General features: G+C 41.6%; 1 pseudogene across 1 annotated transcript; it reads left to right on the top strand.

Moving 5' to 3' along the window:
• Positions 1 to 11807: 11807 nt before the first annotated feature.
• LOC311139366 (interferon-inducible GTPase 5-like) lies at positions 11808 to 15582 on the top strand (annotated as a pseudogene). The gene is made up of 3 exons: positions 11808 to 11874; positions 12235 to 12807; positions 15009 to 15582. The product of its transcript is annotated as an interferon-inducible GTPase 5-like (transcript).
• The last annotated feature ends 2907 nt before the right edge of the window (positions 15583 to 18489 follow it).

Genomic DNA, 18489 nt, shown 5'->3' with positions numbered 1-18489 from the left:
AAGATCGATGGCACCATAGACGCAGAAAGAAAAAGGAAGAAGAATTTTAACCAGGATGAGACACTTTCAAAGGTCTGACAACACATTGATTGCAAATCAAATGCCAAACAAACAGTAGGGGAATTGGACATTTCATATTTCAAAGCCACAATCTGGAATCTGTGTACTTCACAATTTTTTTGAACATATTCATTATCTCCATCACCATACCAGGGGCATGTTTTTTGGAACGTTCAGAAATAAATGCTTGTCAGTTGCAGAAGTGTCTCATATTGAATCACAGCTCCATCTTTACATAATAAACAATCATAACATTTCTGGTGAACAGGTAACAAATACTTTAGACCAGGGGTGTCAAACTCATTTTAGCTCAGGGGCCACATGGAGGAAAATCTATTCCCAAGTGGGCCGGACCGGAAAAATCATGGTGTATATATAACTTAAAAACAACAACTTCAGATTGTTTTCTTTGTTTTAATACGATCAACATACAACATAAAGCTGGAGCCTGAGGACAGTGTGTCCAAAATAGTACAAGCACAACATCACTATTAATCATAAAACACGTCAAGTTTATTTGAAAATTCTAAAGAAAAAGAACACACAAACACACAATGCCTCAGTGATTAACAGAACTGTTTCACAGATCACAGAACTATATCAGGGTGTCATTTCTCAGGCAGAAATGTAGATAAAAATAATGAAATCCTGTTCCCCAAACAAGAGCAAGAACCACAGAGTCAAGAATAGGTCAAATATACAAATAAAATAAAATCAATTAAAAACAATAGCACATCAACATAAAAACATATAAACATAAAGATGGAGCCTGAGGACAGTGTCCAAAAGCACAACATCACTATTAATCATAAAACACCTCAAGTTATTTGAAAGTTCTGAGGACAAAGAACACACAAACACACAATGCCTCAGTGATTCACAGAAGTATATCACAGATCACAGAACTATATCAGGGTGTCATTTCTCAGGCAGAAATGTAGATAAAAATAATGAAATCCTGTTCCCCAAACAAGTGCAAGAACCACAGAGTCAAGAATAGGTTAAATATACAAATAAAATAAAATCAATTAAAAACAATAGCACATCAACATAAAAACATATAAACATAAATCTGAAAGCGTTGCTCAAACTCCCGTAACAGTCCAGTTATTTTATCTTTGAACCGCTTCATGTCTGCCACATGTTGGGTCGCGCACACATTTTTCAGACAGGGGAAGTGAGCTGCATCACCACCGGCAAGTTGCGTCTCCCACAATGACAGCTTCAACTTGAAAGAACGTATGCTGTCATAATACTGCGTGACAACTTTGTTGCGCCCTTGCAGCTGTTTGTTCAAGTTATTCAGGTGCTCTGTAACATCCACCATAAATGCAAGGTCCGGCATCCATTCTGCGGAATGAAATTCTAACACTGGTTTGCCCTTTTCTTCCATGAACTGTTCAATTTCTTCTCGTAAATCAAAGAAACGCCTCAGCACAGCACCTCGGCTTAACCATCTTACCTCAGTGTGGTATGGCAGGCCATAGATGTGGTCTTTCTCTCTGAGAAGGCTGTCAAACTGACGGTGATTCAGGCTTCTGGATCGGATGAAATTAACAGTTTGGATGACCACCTTCATGACGTTATCCATCTTTAATGACTTGCAACACAAAGCCTCCTGGTGCAAAATACAGTGAAAAGTCAAAAAATCACGTCCTCCATTTGCAGATTGCACTTTCTCTCTGAACTTTGTCACAACGCCTGCTTTTTTCCCGATCATTGAGGGCGCACCATCTGTAGCCAGGCTGACAGTGCGGGACCAGTCCACTCCGACCCTGTCCAGCGCGCCGACGAGTGCGGTAAAAATATCAGCTGCTGTCGTTGTATCTGTCATCGGCACCAACTCCACGAACTCCTCGGTGACGGTCAATGTGTCATCAACTCCGCGGATGAAAAAATGGCCAGTTGTGCAACATCTGTAATGTCCGTGCTTTCATCAATTGCAACCGAAAACGCAATAAATTACTTTACTTTTTGCTTCAACTGGCTGTCCAAATCCACTGAAAGATCGGAAATCCTGTCTGCAACTGTGTTTCTTGTCAGGCTGATATTTGCAAAAGCCTGCCGCTTTTCAGGGCACACAATCTCCGCTGCCTTCATCATGCATGTTTTTACAAATTCACCCTCACTAAATGGTTTTGAAGCCACTGCGATTTCATTAGCAATGAGGTAGCTAGCTTTCACTGCAGCGTCACTGATGTCTCGGCTGTGAGTAAACACAGACTGCTGTTTCTTCAGACCCGCCAACAGTTCATTCACCTTCTCTCATCTCCGCTGTCCTTGAAAGTTGTCATATTTGTCGGCATGAAGACTCACATAGTGGCGACGAAGGTTATATTCTTTCAGCACTGCAACATGCTCTGAACACACCAAACATACAGCTTTCCCATTCAATTCCGTGATTAAATAGGATGACCATTTTTCTTGGAACACTCTGCACTCTGCGTCCACTTTTCTCTTTTTTGACAGAGACATATTGGGGCAATGAGGGTGCCAAAGCACATAATGTTAAAAGTAGAAGCCGTAATAAATATCGCGGGCAAAACAAAGTAGCTCATTGGCTGCACGTGCTTGACCTACTTGCTCTGCCCCGGTATAAACAGTTTGCTTGCTTAACACAATTGCTATTGCGCCATCCAGTGGACGCAATTGGAACAGCAGTTTATTTTATTGAAAAATTGCAGCGCATTTTTATACTAAAAAAAAAAAAAAAAAAAAAAATGTTTTTTTTTCTTTTTTTTTCTTCCAAAATCATCTCGCGGGCCGGATTAAACCCGTTTGCGGGCCTAATCCGGCCCGCGGGCCTACGTTTGACACCCCTGCTTTAGACAATCACATATTTTGAAATAGAAATAATGAAACGCAGCTGTATTTAACACTAAATATTATTTTCACCATTTGCATCATGTTAGTCAGAATGTATTTTTCAAAGTCGTCTTTTTCTGTAGCATTTGATTCTTCCAACAATTAGCAGGGTTATTTACTGTCACAGAGACACCTGAATGTGACCAGCTGTCCCTTTTTCTCCCTCTATTACAAAGCCAGAGCCACCTAAGTTGAACTGTTGAACTATATGTAGTTCCATATGTTTCCAATGAGATTGCCATCTTCTCAACAATAAGGAACTCAGATCACCACTGACTGAACCTGTGAGCCCAATAGTACTGGCACTGTCCATCTCCAGACCCACCTGTCTCTTCTGGTCCTCTTGTAGGACACAGACATCTATTTCCTAAAGTATATTCATCACAATAGGTTGACAGTGCTGCTAGGACTGTAGACGGCTGTATTCAGAGATGGCTGAGGACTTCTTCACCCCGTCCCAGATGCGAACTGCGTAGTAAAACTGTAACAACCACAACAGTCAAACTCATTTCATAGTACAGTTTTGCCTCATTTCCAGCCAAGCTCAACAGGTATACAGTGGTAGATTTGATGAAACAGTGAGATGACACTTCTAGAGCTTGGGACTGTAAGATTCTATCTTAGCCTTGTTCTGTTCAATGTTCTCTACCTATATAGTGGTCTAAATTACACAATTCAAATTAAGTTCAAAAGAATACAAGATAATTTACTGACACCATTCAAACCAATAAGGGTTCGGAACTTTCAAGCCAATTATCTCAGAATCATCTTTGCGGATCACCTAATAGTCTCAAGCTCTCAATTGTGTCGTTCTGTGCTTCCCTTAACATATTTTCTCCATGAGGATATTGTTTGACTGCTGACAGCAGGACATGGCCAGGATTTGGCTGCAGAGTTTAGAGGCCTGAGAGGAGAAGGTGGGGTGTCCTCTGTACCCCGGGAGGAGAGAGAAGAGAGGGGCGGCCCAGGACCCTAGAACAAACATCAAGATACAAACATGGGTAATCAGTATCACAAAGGACTGAGAGGAGAATATCCACGACGTGTGTGAAAACTAAGACATGGTATTTGCTCTGACCTGCTTTGGTTAGCGCGTCCTCCCCCTCATTCTCCATGAGGGGCAGCAGGAACATGTTGACCTCTGTTTCCAGGTAGTTCCGGCCCAGTCCAGGGAAAATATTACAGTCCAGCATGGACAAAGTGCATGCATATAGAAACCAAAAGATGATCAGTCAATACATGCTAATTAAACCCATGTCTGCACACTTTATGGGGCTTTTTAATGACATATGTCACTGCTTTGCACTTCTCACCCTTCAAAAAGATGCACGTACTGGAATCATAATATAGAAACAACACAATAGTATAGTGTTTAAATATGTGAATGATGTGATAAGCCTGTTGGTAAATTCTCTCCAGTCTAACCTTTGTATTTCAGATGAGAGTCGGCCATCAGCTTGTCCACTGCCATGTGCATCTTCTTCAGGTTTCTGGGACAGAACTCATCTCAACTAGATTTGTTCTGCAGGAACACTAGACAACAGAACAACAGCAATACATAAGTGACGTTCAGTACACTGAGCCGGAACTGTGTCTGCCTGTATGTGTGGGTGTGTGTGTGCCTGTGTGTGCCTGTGTGTGTGTGTGTGTGTGTGTGTGTGTGTGTGTGTGTGTGTGTGTGTGTGTGTGTGTGTGTGACCTAATGTATGTGTTGGGTTGGGGAGTAGCTGATTACATGTAATCAGTGACATGTAATATGATTACAAAAAACGAACTGTAATCAGTTATGTTACCAGCTAAAATATTGTAATCAGATACTTTTGAAAAACTAGATGATTACTTCTTGGATTACTTAAAAATTCAGAAGTTATGTTTGTGAAAAAATGCATTATGACACTTTTCTGTTCTCAATCGCATTTAATTCACCATTTAAAAAAGGCAAGTTTATGTTTTTTTCATCTGAGCGAGTTTGAGCACAAGTCAGAGACCAGTATGATGACACACCAAATGCGTTTGATGGATCCTCTTTGTCGTCCTCTAATGCCTCTTAAGGGGAAAGTACTCCCCCAAATAACTGAAAGTAATCAGATTACGTTACTTAGTTTGGATAATCGAAAAGTACTGATTACAATTTTGGACAGGTAAATTGTAACTAATGGATTACATTTAGAAAGTAACCTACCTAACCCTGCCTATGTGTGGGTAGTACTCTGGTCCTTGTCGTTGCCAGAGGAGCCCAGGCTGTCGTGGCTGGCTGAGGGGGTGGGGGCTTCAATATCTCTGCTTTCTTGAGAAGGGATGGGCAACTCCAGGGGCCGGAATGGTGTCACTTTTCCTCCATCCCTAGCAAACACAGCTGATTAAACTGATTGCATTCTAAACTGAAGAACATGATAAGTTAAGTATTGGAATCAGGTGTGTTAGCTGGGGCTGAGGCAAAAGTCTGACACCAATCAGGCCCATGAGGACTGGAGTTGCCCATCCCTGGTCTGGAGGAACCTGGCCAGAGACAATGTCATCATCACCACAGAGACACTTCATACAACCTGGTCAGAATATTCACACAGCACAACAACCACTACAACGACAACATGAATATGACATTAGAACATTCACACTGTTGTGACATCTGACATCCTCAGTGTTCTTGTCTTTCAACTCCAGTTTAAAGTTATTCATTAACAGCTAAAACTCGATGGGAAACGAGGGTCTACAAAAAAAGTTCAAATATTTGCACTCACAATAAATATTATGCTCTAATAATAATCCTAGCCAACCTGATTTGTAAACCCTATCAAAAGCCTCAGTGAATCTAAAGCCTCAGTGCTATTGAACTTTCCCAGATGGGTCGGGTGGTTACCTATAGAGGTTGATGTTAATGAACCAGTCTTGAATCACAATGACCATGCGGCACACTGTGAAGGCAATGATCTGAAGAGTCTGATTCAAAAAGATAGCTGACCGTGTTATTAATCTAACAGTAGAAACAGGTTCAATGTACAGTATGGAAACACCTTATGCAAACACAGACAGATGTTTTAAGAGTGAATCGTAAAACTGGATTACAGGAAGTACAATATCTCTCCTTTGGAGCTGTGTAGTAATCTGTAAACTTCACTGTTGTTGCCCAGTGCCCCCTGCTGGCCCCTCACTGATCTGCATTCACGTAGGTGTGAGGGAGGTTGTACTCTGGAGTCAACTTGCGGTCGTTGTTGATGAGGTGATCCAAAATGGAGGGGCTGAGAATGGGCTGGAGGAACACACAGAGCAGGGGAACACATTGGTATAGAAAATAACATTGGAGCAAGAGGAATGGTATGTGGATTAATAAAAAATGTGCGATACAGCAAAGCATCTTAACCGCTAATGCTTGAATCTGAACTGTGTACCCAAGAATATGACTCTTTCCTGGGTGATATAGAAGTCAATACGAATACAGCTATTTGAGAAGTTGCACTCCACAACTGGAAAAGAGCTTTCAGAGCTCAAAGTGCAAGGTATTCTAAGCCAGGTTGCAGTAGCACAGCAGACATGAACTTCTTTGCTTGAGAAACGTATCCCAGTGCTGGGTACTGTAGCATCAGGTGGGGTCACCTTCACTGCCTGCTACTACCTTCTGACATCTGCCCTCAATGACCTGAGTGAAGACGCAGAGAGAGTGATGCTTAAAGCAGTCTGAACATCTGTCACTCAGTAGACTGAGAGCATAAGAAGCGTAGAAATAAGAATTCATAGAATGGGCGTTCCCATTCAAGTCAATGATGGCATAATGGGGTGGTCATGGCAGCCATTGAGAGTGTACCCAAAGATTTTTTTAACTAACCCAAAATAATCAGGCTGTTTGTATATGGCTGCCATGAAGGTGAACTGTGTTAGCGTGTGATCAGGGGTGTATTCATTCTGCCGATTCTGTTGAAAAACGTTTCTTAAACGGAAGGAACCGGAACAAAACGGGGATAAATATACCTGAATTTGTCCAATAGAGACTATTTTTTATAACTGTTGGACTACTGATTACACCCTAGATCAGCTAGATGCAGGCAAGAGTGTGCAGGGCGGTATTGAATGTGTCACTGTCTGTCACCTTGATTACTCACGACCTGTGTGCACCTACGTTTTAAACTTTCATTCATAGGCTAAGTTGTAGCAACCTCATGATGGGTATAGGGAAAATTTGAGTATCATGTAGTAGCTTACACCTATCGATGTTACATTGAGCTGGGTGAATGGAATATGAATGACAGTCAACCAATATACTGTAATAGTGTAATGAATACTCGGACAGAGTGGTAAGATCCAATCGCAGAATAGCGATGCTTTATTAGAGTACAGACAAGGGAATAGCTTAATCGTGGTCGGGCGGGCTGTGGTCAAAACCGGGCCAGGCATAGACAGGCAGAGGTACCAAGGGAGCGGGCGTAGTCGTAGTCGGGGGCACAGGCACAGGGTCAGAGTACGGTAATCACTGGGATAGACAAGCAGAGGGTTAAGCAATACGGGGAGTCAAACAACAAGGCACAGGTCGGATACACGGGTAATCAAAAACAACAATCTCTCTCTCTCTCTCTCTCTCTCTCTCTCTCTCTCTCTCTCTCTCTCTCTCTCTCTCTCTCTCTCTCTCTCTCTCTCTCTCTCTCTCTCTCTCTCTCTCTCTCTCTCTCTCTCTCTCTCTCTCTCTCTCTCTCTCTCTCTCTCTCGCTCTCTCGCTCTCTCGCTCTCTCTCTCTCTCTCTCTCTCTCTCTCTCGGAACAAAACGCTTAGCAAGTCACAATGGAACAATACCTCGCACCGACTGAACTTCTGAGCACACCTTATATCCTACCCTAATTACGGACAGGTGTGCTCAGAACTCAGGTGAACCAGATCGAGTCTGATGACTCCCCCTCTCTGTAGATCGGGGAAGTGTCAGACTCTGTCTAGACCCAGCCAACCCCCGATCCCTTACAAATAGCAATAAGGCCATGCTCATAAAAATTATTAGCGCCCTCATCTTAAACGGCACCGACCTCCACTGATGTACAGTATGTATGCTATGCATGATTGTAAGTAATTTTGGATAAAAGTGTCTAGTAAATGGAATATACTGAGTGTACAAACATTAAGGACACCTTCCTAATATTGAGTTGCACCTGCACCTTTTGCCTTAAGAACAGCCTCAATTCGTCAGGGCATGGACTCTAGAAGGTGTCGAAAGCATTCCACAGGGATGCTGGCCAATGTTGACTCCAATGTTTCCAAAGGTTGTGTCAAGTCGGCTGGAGGTCAATTGGGTGGTGGACCATTCTTAATAAAATACTTCTTAAACAACTTGTTCTTTGTTCTTGTTATTATTGGTTTATATTACCTTGTGTTAAATCCCTCATATATAAAAAAAATGCTGTTTGCAACACTTGATAGGCAAAATAACTGTTATAAGACCAAGAATTAAACGTTACATCATAGTACAGTGTCAACTATCACATTTCAGGAGAAGACACATGCAGACATTGTCAAAGTAACAAAAGTTTATTACAAAAACAGGGGGCAGGCAAACGACAGGTCAAGGGCAGGTCAGTAATCCAGATCAGAGTCCCAAAGGTCCAGAACAATGCTCAGAGTCCCAAAGGTACAGAACGGCAGGCAGTCTCAGGGTCAGGGCAGACAGAGGTCAATAATCCAGCGTGGTGTGAGAAGGTACAGAACGGCAGGTAGGCTCAGGGCAGGCAGAATTGTCAAAACCTGGAAAACAGGAACTTGAGAACGACAGGCGCAAGGGGAAAACCGCTGGTAGGTTTGATGAAACGTTCTGGATAAGAGCGTCTGCTAAATGACGTAAATGTAAATGTAAATGTAAATGAAACAAACCAAACTGGCAACAGACAAACAGAGATCACAGGTATAAATACACTGGGGAAAATAGGGAAGATGGGCGACACCTTATATTTTATTTATTTATTTATTTCACCTTTATTTAACCAGGTAAACCAGTTGAGAACAAGTTCTCATTTACAACTGCGACCTGGCCAAGATAAAGCAAAGCAGTGCGATAAAAACAACAACACAGAGTTACATATGGGGTAAAACAAAACAAAGTCAAAAATACAACAGAAATACATATAATATACAGTGTGTGCAAATTTAGCAAGTTATGGAGGTAAGGCAATAAAATAGGCTATAGTGCAAAATAATTACAATTAGTATTAACACTGGAATGATAGATGTGCAAGAGATGATGTGCAAATAGAGATACTGGGGTACAAATGAGCAAAATAAATAACAATATAGGGATGAGGTAGTTGGGCGGGCTAATTTCAGATGGGCTGTGTACAGGTGCAGTGATTGGTAAGGTGCTCTGACAACTGATGCTTAAAATTAGTGAGGGAGATAAGTGTCTCCAGCTTCAGAGATTTTTGCAATTTGGTCCAGTCTTTGGCAGCAGAGAACTGGAAGGAATTGCGGCCAAAGGAGGTGTTGGCTTTGGGGATGACCAGTGAGATATACCCGCTGGAGCACAGACTACGGGTGGGTGTTGCTATGGTGACCAATGAGCTAAGATAAGGCGGGGATTTGCCTAGCAGTGATTTATAGATGGCCTGGAGCCAGTGGGTTTGGCGACGATTATGTAGTGAGGACCAGCCAACAAGAGCGTACAGGTCACAGTGGTGGGTATTATATGGGGCTTTGGAGACAAAACGGATGGCACTGTGATAGACTACATCCAATTTGCTGAGTAGAGTGTTGGAGGCTATTTTGTAAATGACATCGCCGAAGTCAAGGATCGGTAGGATAGTCAGTTTTACGAGGGCATGTTTGGCAGCATGAGTGAAGGAGGCTTTTTTTGCGAAATAGGAAACCGATTCTAGATTTAACTTTGGATTGGAGATTCTTAATGTGAGTCTGGAAGGAGAGTTTACAGTCTAACCAGACACCTAGATATGTGTAGTTGTCCACATACTCTAGGTCAGACCCGTCGAGAGTAGTGATTCTAGTCGGGTGGGCGGGTGCAAGCAGCGTTCGGTTGAAGAGCATGCATTTAGTTTTACTAGTGTTTAAGAGCAGTTGGAGGCTACTGAAGGAGTGTTGTATGGAATTGAAGCTCGTTTGGAGGTTTGTTAACACAGTGTCCAATGAAGGGCCAGATGTATACAAAATGGTGTCGTCTGCGTAGAGGTGGATCTGAGAGTCACCAGCAGCAAGAGCGACGTCATTGATATACACAGAGAAAAGAGTCGGCCCAAGAATTGAACCCTGTGGCACCCCCATAGAGACTGCCATAGGTCCAGACAACAGGCCCTCCGATTTGACACATTGAACTCTATCTGAGAAGTAGTTGGTGAACCAGGCGAGGCAGTCATTTGAGAAACCAAGGCTATTTAGTCTGCCAATAAGAATGCGGTGGTTGACAGAGTCGAAAGCCTTGGCCAGGTCAATAAAAACGGCTGCACAGTACTGTCTATTATCGATCGCGGTTATAATATCGTTTAGGACCTTGAGCGTGGCTGAAGTGCACCCATGACCAGCTCGGAAACCGGATTGCATAGCGGAGAAGGTACGGTGGGATTCGAAATGGTCGGTGATCTGTTTGTTGACTTGGCTTTCAAAAACGTTTGAAAGGCAGGGCAGGATGGATATGGGTCTGTAACAGTTTGGATCTAGAGTGTCACCCCCTTTGAAGAGGGGGATGACCGCGGCAGCTTTCCAATCTCTGGGGATCTCAGACATTACGAAAGAGAGGTTGAACAGGCTAGTAATAGGGGTTGCGACAATTTCGGCGGCTAGTTTTAGAAAGAAAGGGTCCAGATTGTCTAGCCCAGATGATTTGTAGGGGTACAGATTTTGCAGCTCTTTTAGAACATCAGCTGTCTGGATTTGTGTGAAGGAGAAGCGGGGGGGTCATGGGCAAGTTGCAGCGGAGGGTGCAGAGCTGGTGGCCGGGGTAGTGGTAGCCAGGTGGAAAGCATGGCCAGCCGTAGCAAAATGCTTGTTGAAATTCTCGATTATTGTAGATTTATCGGTGGTGATAGTGTTTCCTAGCCTCAGTGCAGTGGGCAGCTGGGAGGAAGTGCTCTTATTTTCCATGGACTTTACAGTGTCCCAAAACTTTTTGGAGTTAGTGCTACAGGATGCAAATTTCTGTTTGAAAAAGTTAGCCTTTGCTTTCCTAACTGCTTGTGTATATTGGTTCCTAACTTCCCTGAAAAGTTGCATATCGCGGGGGCTATTTGATGCTAATGCAGTACGCCACAGGATGTTTTTGTGCTGGTCAAGGGCAGTCAAGTATGAGGAGAACCAGGGGCTATATCTGTTCTTAGTTCTGTATTTTTTGAATGGGGCATGTCTATTTAAGATTGAGAGGAAATGACTTTTAAAGAACAACCAGGCATCCTCTACTGACGGAATGAGATCTATATCCATCCAGGATACCTGGGCCAAGTCAATTAGGAAGGCCTGCTCGCTGAAGTGTTTTTGGGAGCGTTTGACAGTGATGAGGGGTGGTATTTGACCGCGGACCCGTTACGGACGCAGGCAATAAGGCAGTGATCGCTGAGATCCTGGTTGAAGACAGCTGAGGTGTATTTAGAGGGTAAGTTAGTCAGGATGATATCTATGAGGGTACCCATGTACCCTCATACACCTGGAGGGGGGTGGAGACAATTACAAGGACAGGTGAAACAGATCAGGGTTTGTTTTACCCCATATGTAACTCTGTGTTGTTGTTTTTATCGCACTGTTTTGCTTTATCTTGGCCAGGTCGCAGTTGTAAATGAGAACTTGTTCTCAACTGGCTTACCTGGTTAAATAAAGGTTAAAAAAAAAAAAAAAAAAAGGGTATTACAGTCAACAACTTCAACAGTTTCAAAGGTCAAAGCAAGAACTGGAATGTTTGCATGTTGAATGTGCAGATTGAAAGTTACGAACTCACGCACCGTGTCTTAGCATACAGCGATCAGAGCTTGAGGTTAATAAAAGGTAGGTTTCTAACTATAATAATCATGGAAGGTTAGTAAGCAAGTCTAATGTGGGATGTATTAGTGTAATGTAACGATATTGCTTGAAGTCTTGACATATTTTTATAAGTTTATCTTACAGCAATATACATGCCTGGTATTCAAATGTGTTGGAAAGACTAGCCCCTGAGCAAAATTCCTTCATTTTGGTGAATCATTCGAGACCAAATGAAAATGAACAACAACGTAAACTTAAAGCAACACTTGTGTCAAAATGTGTCATTTTTAATAAAATAAAAAAATCGTTTTGTGTGTGTTGTGTGTGTAATATTAGTTAGTGTGAAATATCTTTACGCTTATTTTTATATTTTCTTTGAAATAGACTGCCATGGCCGATGATTATTGTGAAATCAGTGAAGATGACATTAAAGCAGCAAGACAAATTGAAGAAGCACTTGAGAATGAGAGCTTGACCTCAGCTGCAGGCAAGATTCAAGAGTATTTGAAGAAGATTAGTGATGTGCAGCTGAATATTGCTATCACAGGGGAATCTGGCTCTGGTAAATCCACCTTCATCAATGTGCTCAGGGGCCTAGGGGATGAAGAGGAATTCTCTGCTCCAACTGGTGTGGTGGAGACCACTCAGAAGGCAACGCCTTACCAACACCCAAAACATCAAAATGTAAAATTGTGGGATCTTCCTGGTATCGGCACCACAAATTTCAAACCTGAGACATACCTTCAGCAAGTTGGATTTGATTGCTATGATTTCTTCATCATAGTCTCGTCAGACCGTTTCAGAGTCAATGATGTTAACCTGGCCAAGAAGATCCAGGAAATGAAGAAGAGTTTCTACTTTGTACGCTCTAAGATCGATAGCAACATAGATGCAGAAAAAAAAAGGAAGAAGAATTTTAACCAGGATGAGACACTTCAAAATATCAGACAGAACTGTGTTGAAGGTTTGACAACACATTGATTGAGTACAGTATATACTGCAAATGTACATTACTGTCAAACAAAAATTGGACATTTCATATTTCAAAGCCACAATCTGGAATCTGTGTACTTCACAATTGTTTTTTACATATTCATTATCTCCAGCACCATGCCAGGGGCATGTTTTTTGGAACATTCAGAAATAAATATGTTATGTAGAACAAACATGCCTCTCCGACATGTGGGCTCTATTCATGGCATTTCTATAATTGCAACGTTTAGCAATATTTGGCAACTGAACGTGGCCCAGTGTCCACATATATTAAAATCACTATTTTTCTGTGTCTGTAGTCAAAAAAGAAAGAAAATTACATTTTTAGTTTTAAATGTGATTTTCAAAAACTCCAATGAGTTTCCAGGGGGGAGGACCTTTTCTTCTTTTTGGGATTATAGAACATAGAAAAGCGCTGTTTCACGTACAGTGGGGAAAAAAAGTATTTAGTCAGCCACCAATTGTGCAAGTTCTCCCACTTAAAAAGATCAGAGGCCTGTAATTTTCATCATAGGTACACGTCAACTATGACAGACAAAATGAGAAGAAAAAATCCAGAAAATCACATTGTAGGATTTTTAATGAATTTATTTGCAAATTATGGTGGAAAATAAGTATTTGGTCAATAACAAAAGTTTCTCAATACTTTGTTATATACCCTTTGTTGGCAATGACACAGGTCAAACGTTTTCTGTAAGTCTTCACAAGGTTTTCACACACTGTTGCTGGTATTTTGGCCCATTCCTCCATGCAGATCTCCTCTAGAGCAGTGATGTTTTGGGGCTGTCGCTGGGCAACACAGACTTTCAACTCCCTCCAAAGATTTTCTATGGGGTTGAGATCTGGAGACTGGCTAGGCCACTCCAGGACCTTGAAATGCTTCTTACGAAGCCACTCCTTCATTGCCCGGGCGGTGTGTTTGGGATCATTGTCATGCTGAAAGACCCAGCCACGTTTCATCTTCAATGCCCTTGCTGATGGAAGGAGGTTTTCACTCAAAATCTCACGATACATGGCCCCAGTCATTCTTTCCTTTACACGGATCAGTCGTCCTGGTCCCTTTGCAGAAATACAGCCCCAAAGCATGATGTTTCCACCCCCATGCTTCACAGTAGGTATGGTGTTCTTTGGATGCAACTCAGTATTCTTTGTCCTCCAAACACAACGAGTTGAGTTTTTACCAAAAAGTTCTATTTTGGTTTCATCTGACCATGTGACATTCTCCCAATCCTCTTCTGGATCATCCAAATGCACTCTAGCAAACTTCAGACGGGCCTGGACATGTACTGGCTTAAGCAGGGGGACACGTCTGGCACTGCAGGATTTGAGTCCCTGGCGGCGTAGTGTGTTACTGATGGTAGGCTTTGTTACTTTGGTCCCAGCTCTCTGCAGGTCATTCACTAGGTCCCCCCGTGTGGTTCTGGGATTTTTGCTCACCGTTCTTGTGATCATTTTGACCCCACGGGGTGAGATCTTGCGTGGAGCCCCAGATCGAGGGAGATTATCAGTGGTCTTGTATGTCTTCCATTTCCTAATAATTGCTCCCACAGTTGATTTCTTCAAACCAAGCTGCTTACCTATTGCAGATTCAGTCTTCCCAGCCTGGTGCAGGTCTACAATTTTGTTTCTGGTGTCCTTTGACAGCTCTTTGGTCTTGGCCATAGTGGAGTTTGGAGTGTGACTGTTTGAGGTTGTGGACAGGTGTCTTTTATACTGATAACAAGTTCAAACAAGTGTCATTAATACAGGTAACGAGTGGAGGACATAGGAGCCTCTTAAAGAAGAAGTTACAGGTCTGTGAGAGCCAGAAATCTTGCTTGTTTGTAGGTGACCAAATACTTATTTTCCACCATAATTTGCAAATAAAATCATTAAAAATCCTACAATGTGATTTTCTGGATTTTTTTTCCTCAATTTGTCTGTCATGGTTGACGTGTACCTATGATGAAAATTACAGGCCTCTCTCATCTTTTTAAGTGGGAGAACTTGCACAATTGGTGGCTGACTAAATACTTTTTTCCCCCACTGTATGTAGACACTGGTATGATGCTCATCTGTGTGACTGTCCAATTTGAACATTTTTAAAATCAGTGTAGTAATTGTACTTTACGTTATTTTCTTTGCTCCTCTTAGGACTTTGAGATCATGGTCAGGGGTTTCCTCAGGTCTTCCTCATCTCCAGTTTTGAGCTACCTCTCTATGATTTCCCCAATCTGGTGGAGACGATGGAGAAGGAACTTCCTGATCACAAGAGGCGTGTCCTGCTGCTATCCATTCCCAACATGAGGAAGAAAGAGAATCTCCAAGCCAACATATGGAGATCAGCTCTTGTATCTGCCTGTGTGGCAGTAATACCAATTCCAGGTCTCTTTTAGTGTAGATATAACCATCTTGATAAGAGAGATCAGAATGTACTATCAGGCTTTTGGTCTTGATAATGAGTCTCTGAAGAGCCTTGCTGATAGAACAAATGTGCCAGTGGAGGAGCTGAAAGCAATCCTCAAGTCCCCTCTGAACAAGGAGATATCACAAGACATGGTTATCAAAATGCTGACCAAAACAACTGGGGCAACATTGATGCTGGTTGAGTACTTCTTGAGTACCATTCCAGTCTTTGGCTCAAGAGCTGCATGTGGCATTTCATATGGCACCACCTACTACATGCTGAACAACTGTCTGAATGAGCTGGCCGAAGATGCACAAAATGTACTGATGAAGGCACTGAAGGTCGATGAGTGAGATAATGTCAAAGATAGTTTTTGGATTGTGTTTATCACAATCGAGGGATGTGTTTTCATAAGTGCCTTTATGTTGCCCAAAAATATACATAGAATACTATGCTTCTTATTGCTTATTCATACAAATTTAATCTCTATAACCTACTGCATGAAATCTATTATTTTAGTTTGAACGGATTCTATAAACACCATGACAGTCAAATCTGAAGTTTTGAGACTATTGCATAATCATTAAATATTTTTGCTTCTGGATTTGAAAATAATACTAGTTAAGATTTAATCAATATTACTTGCCTGAAATGTAAAGGTTGTGGTTTACAAAGGATTATATACTCTTACAATATTCTTATGTTATTAGAATGTTATTAATGTTTTTACATCAGAAGAAGGGAGAAATAACAGAGTATATCTGTTTAATGTTAATGATTACATAACATTTTAATAAATTCTTGTCAAGTTGCAGAAGTGTCTTGTCTGGAATCTCAGCTCCATCTTTACATAATAAACAATCATAACATTTCAGGTGAACAGGTAACAAATACTTTAGACAATCACATATTTTGAAATAAAAATGAAACGCAGCTGTATTTACAACTAAATATGATATTCTTCTGTACCATCTGATTCTTCCATCACTTAGCAGGGTTCTTTATTATCACAGAGACACCTGAATGTGATCAGCTGTCCCTTTTTCTTCCTCTGTTACAAAGCCAGAGCCACCTAAGTTGAACTGTTGAACTATATGTAGTTCCATATGTTTCCAATGAGATGGCCCTCTTCTCAACAACAAAGACCTCAGATCACCACTGAATTAACCTGTGAGCCACACTACTGCTACCTGCACTGTCCATCGCTAGACCATCCTCTCTCTGTCTGTCTCTTCTGGTCCTCTTGTAGGACAGGGACATCTATTTCCTTCAGTATATTCATCACAACAGGTTGACAGTCCTGTAGACGGTAGTATTCAGACATGGTTGAGGACTTCTTCACCCCGTCCCAGATACGAGCTGCGTAGTAAACCTGTCACAACCACAACATAACAGTCAAATACATTTCATAGTACAGTTTTGCCTCATTTCCAGCTAATCATAAAATGCATACAGTGAGTGGTAGATATGACGACACAGGGAGATGACACTTCTAGAGCTTGGGACTATAAGATTCTATCTGCATTTTTGTCAAAATTGAGTTATTGACATAGCCTTGTTCTGTTCAATGTTATCTGCCTACAGTTCCTTCAGAAAGTATTCACACCCATTTACTTTTTTTTCTCTCCACATTTTGTTGTATTAGAGCCTGAATTTAAAATGGATTAATTTGCGATTTTTTGGTCACTGGCCTACACACAATACCCCATAATGTCAAAGTGGAATGATGTTTTTGAAATTTGTACATATTAATAAAAAATGCAAAGCTGAGATGTCTAGAGTCAGTAAGTATTCAACCTGTTTGTTATGGCAAACCTAAATAAGTTCAGGAGTCAAACTTTGCCTAACAAGTCACATAATAAGTTGAATGGACTCACTCTATGTGCAATAATAGTGTTTAACATGACTTTTACCCCACACATACAATTATCTGTAAGGTCCCTTAGTCGAGCGGTGAATTTCAAACACAGATTCAACCACAAAGACCAGGGAGGTTTTCCAACGCCTCGCAAAGAAGGGCACCTATTGGTAGATGGGTAAAAATTAAATGAAAAGCAGACAATGAATATCAATTTGAGCATGGTGAAGTTCTTAATTGTGACCGACCGCCTTGATTTGGTGTTATGTAGCAACATTTTAAATTGTGTTTTTTACATTGCATAAAAACAGAGACACATAGCTACAAAATGGTATATCATACACTGCATTTGAGGAACAATGGGAAAGTAATTCTGCTTTGAAAGTTGATAAACTTGTAATCTCACTTTTGAGAAAATGGCCTTTGAATGTTTTGGTATGTACAAGAGAGCTCTTCTTTGTCTACACCCATTCAACATCGTTCACACCCTCTTAAGCTTTAGCCCCACCAATCTCGTTTCGCTCTCGGAGCGTTCAGAGGAACAATGGGAAAGTAATTCTGCTTTAAAAGTTGATAAACCTGTAATCTCACTTCTGAAAAAATGGCCTGTGAATGTTTTGGTACGAACTAGAGAGCTCTTCTTTGTCTATACCAATTCAGCATCATTCACACCCTCTTAAGCTTTAGCCCCAGCCATCTCTGGACGCTCTGGCCGATGAGTAGGGTTGATCCGAGCGTTCTGACCACACAACGGCAGTCAAGCACCCAAGCTAACTGGCTAATATTGGCTAGCTTGCTAGCTACTTCCAGACACAAATGAGAGGACACCCCACTGACCATTTCACTCACCCTAGCAGAGCTGGTTAGGCTGTTTTCATGTTATCCAGAGCGTTGGTGACTAACTGTGCTGCTGGCAACAATTTAATTACGCTTTTTTTGCCGACGTTTACTGACACTGGCCATATTCAACGGGTGTTGCGTGTTCGTAAATTCATCAGTTATTCTGTACTCTGGCAGACTGAGTATTTTGTTAACCCTCCTATTATGTTGCGGGTCAATTTGACCCATTTCCACTTTTGAGTTATCTAAAATACTAGTTAATCTCTCTTTTTCTCCATGAAATTAAATGACTTTTCCTCATTTGGGTCATGAACCTAACTGCAAAATGTGGACACACTGATGTGTTGTGGAATGTCTGTGTAGATTTTGTATATAAACTTGATGTTGTGGGTCATTTTGACCCAGAGGCTTTCATGTGCATAGATATTTGCACAGGTCCAAAATAAACAAGTGTCTTTTGATGTATTTTGTTTTGACTGGTTCTGGTTGCACATTTATAATTATGTTTGGGTGAAAAGGAGCTTTCCCAAGCTTCTCCTTCTCAGTGTGAGAGCAGCAGATC

Source organism: Coregonus lavaretus (assembly GCF_964263955.1).
Source record: "Coregonus lavaretus genome assembly, chromosome: 13".
Taxonomy (NCBI): Eukaryota; Metazoa; Chordata; class Actinopteri; order Salmoniformes; family Salmonidae; genus Coregonus; species Coregonus lavaretus.
The sequence above is the reverse complement of the archived record's forward strand: the minus strand, read 5'-3'. Positions and strand labels throughout refer to the sequence as shown.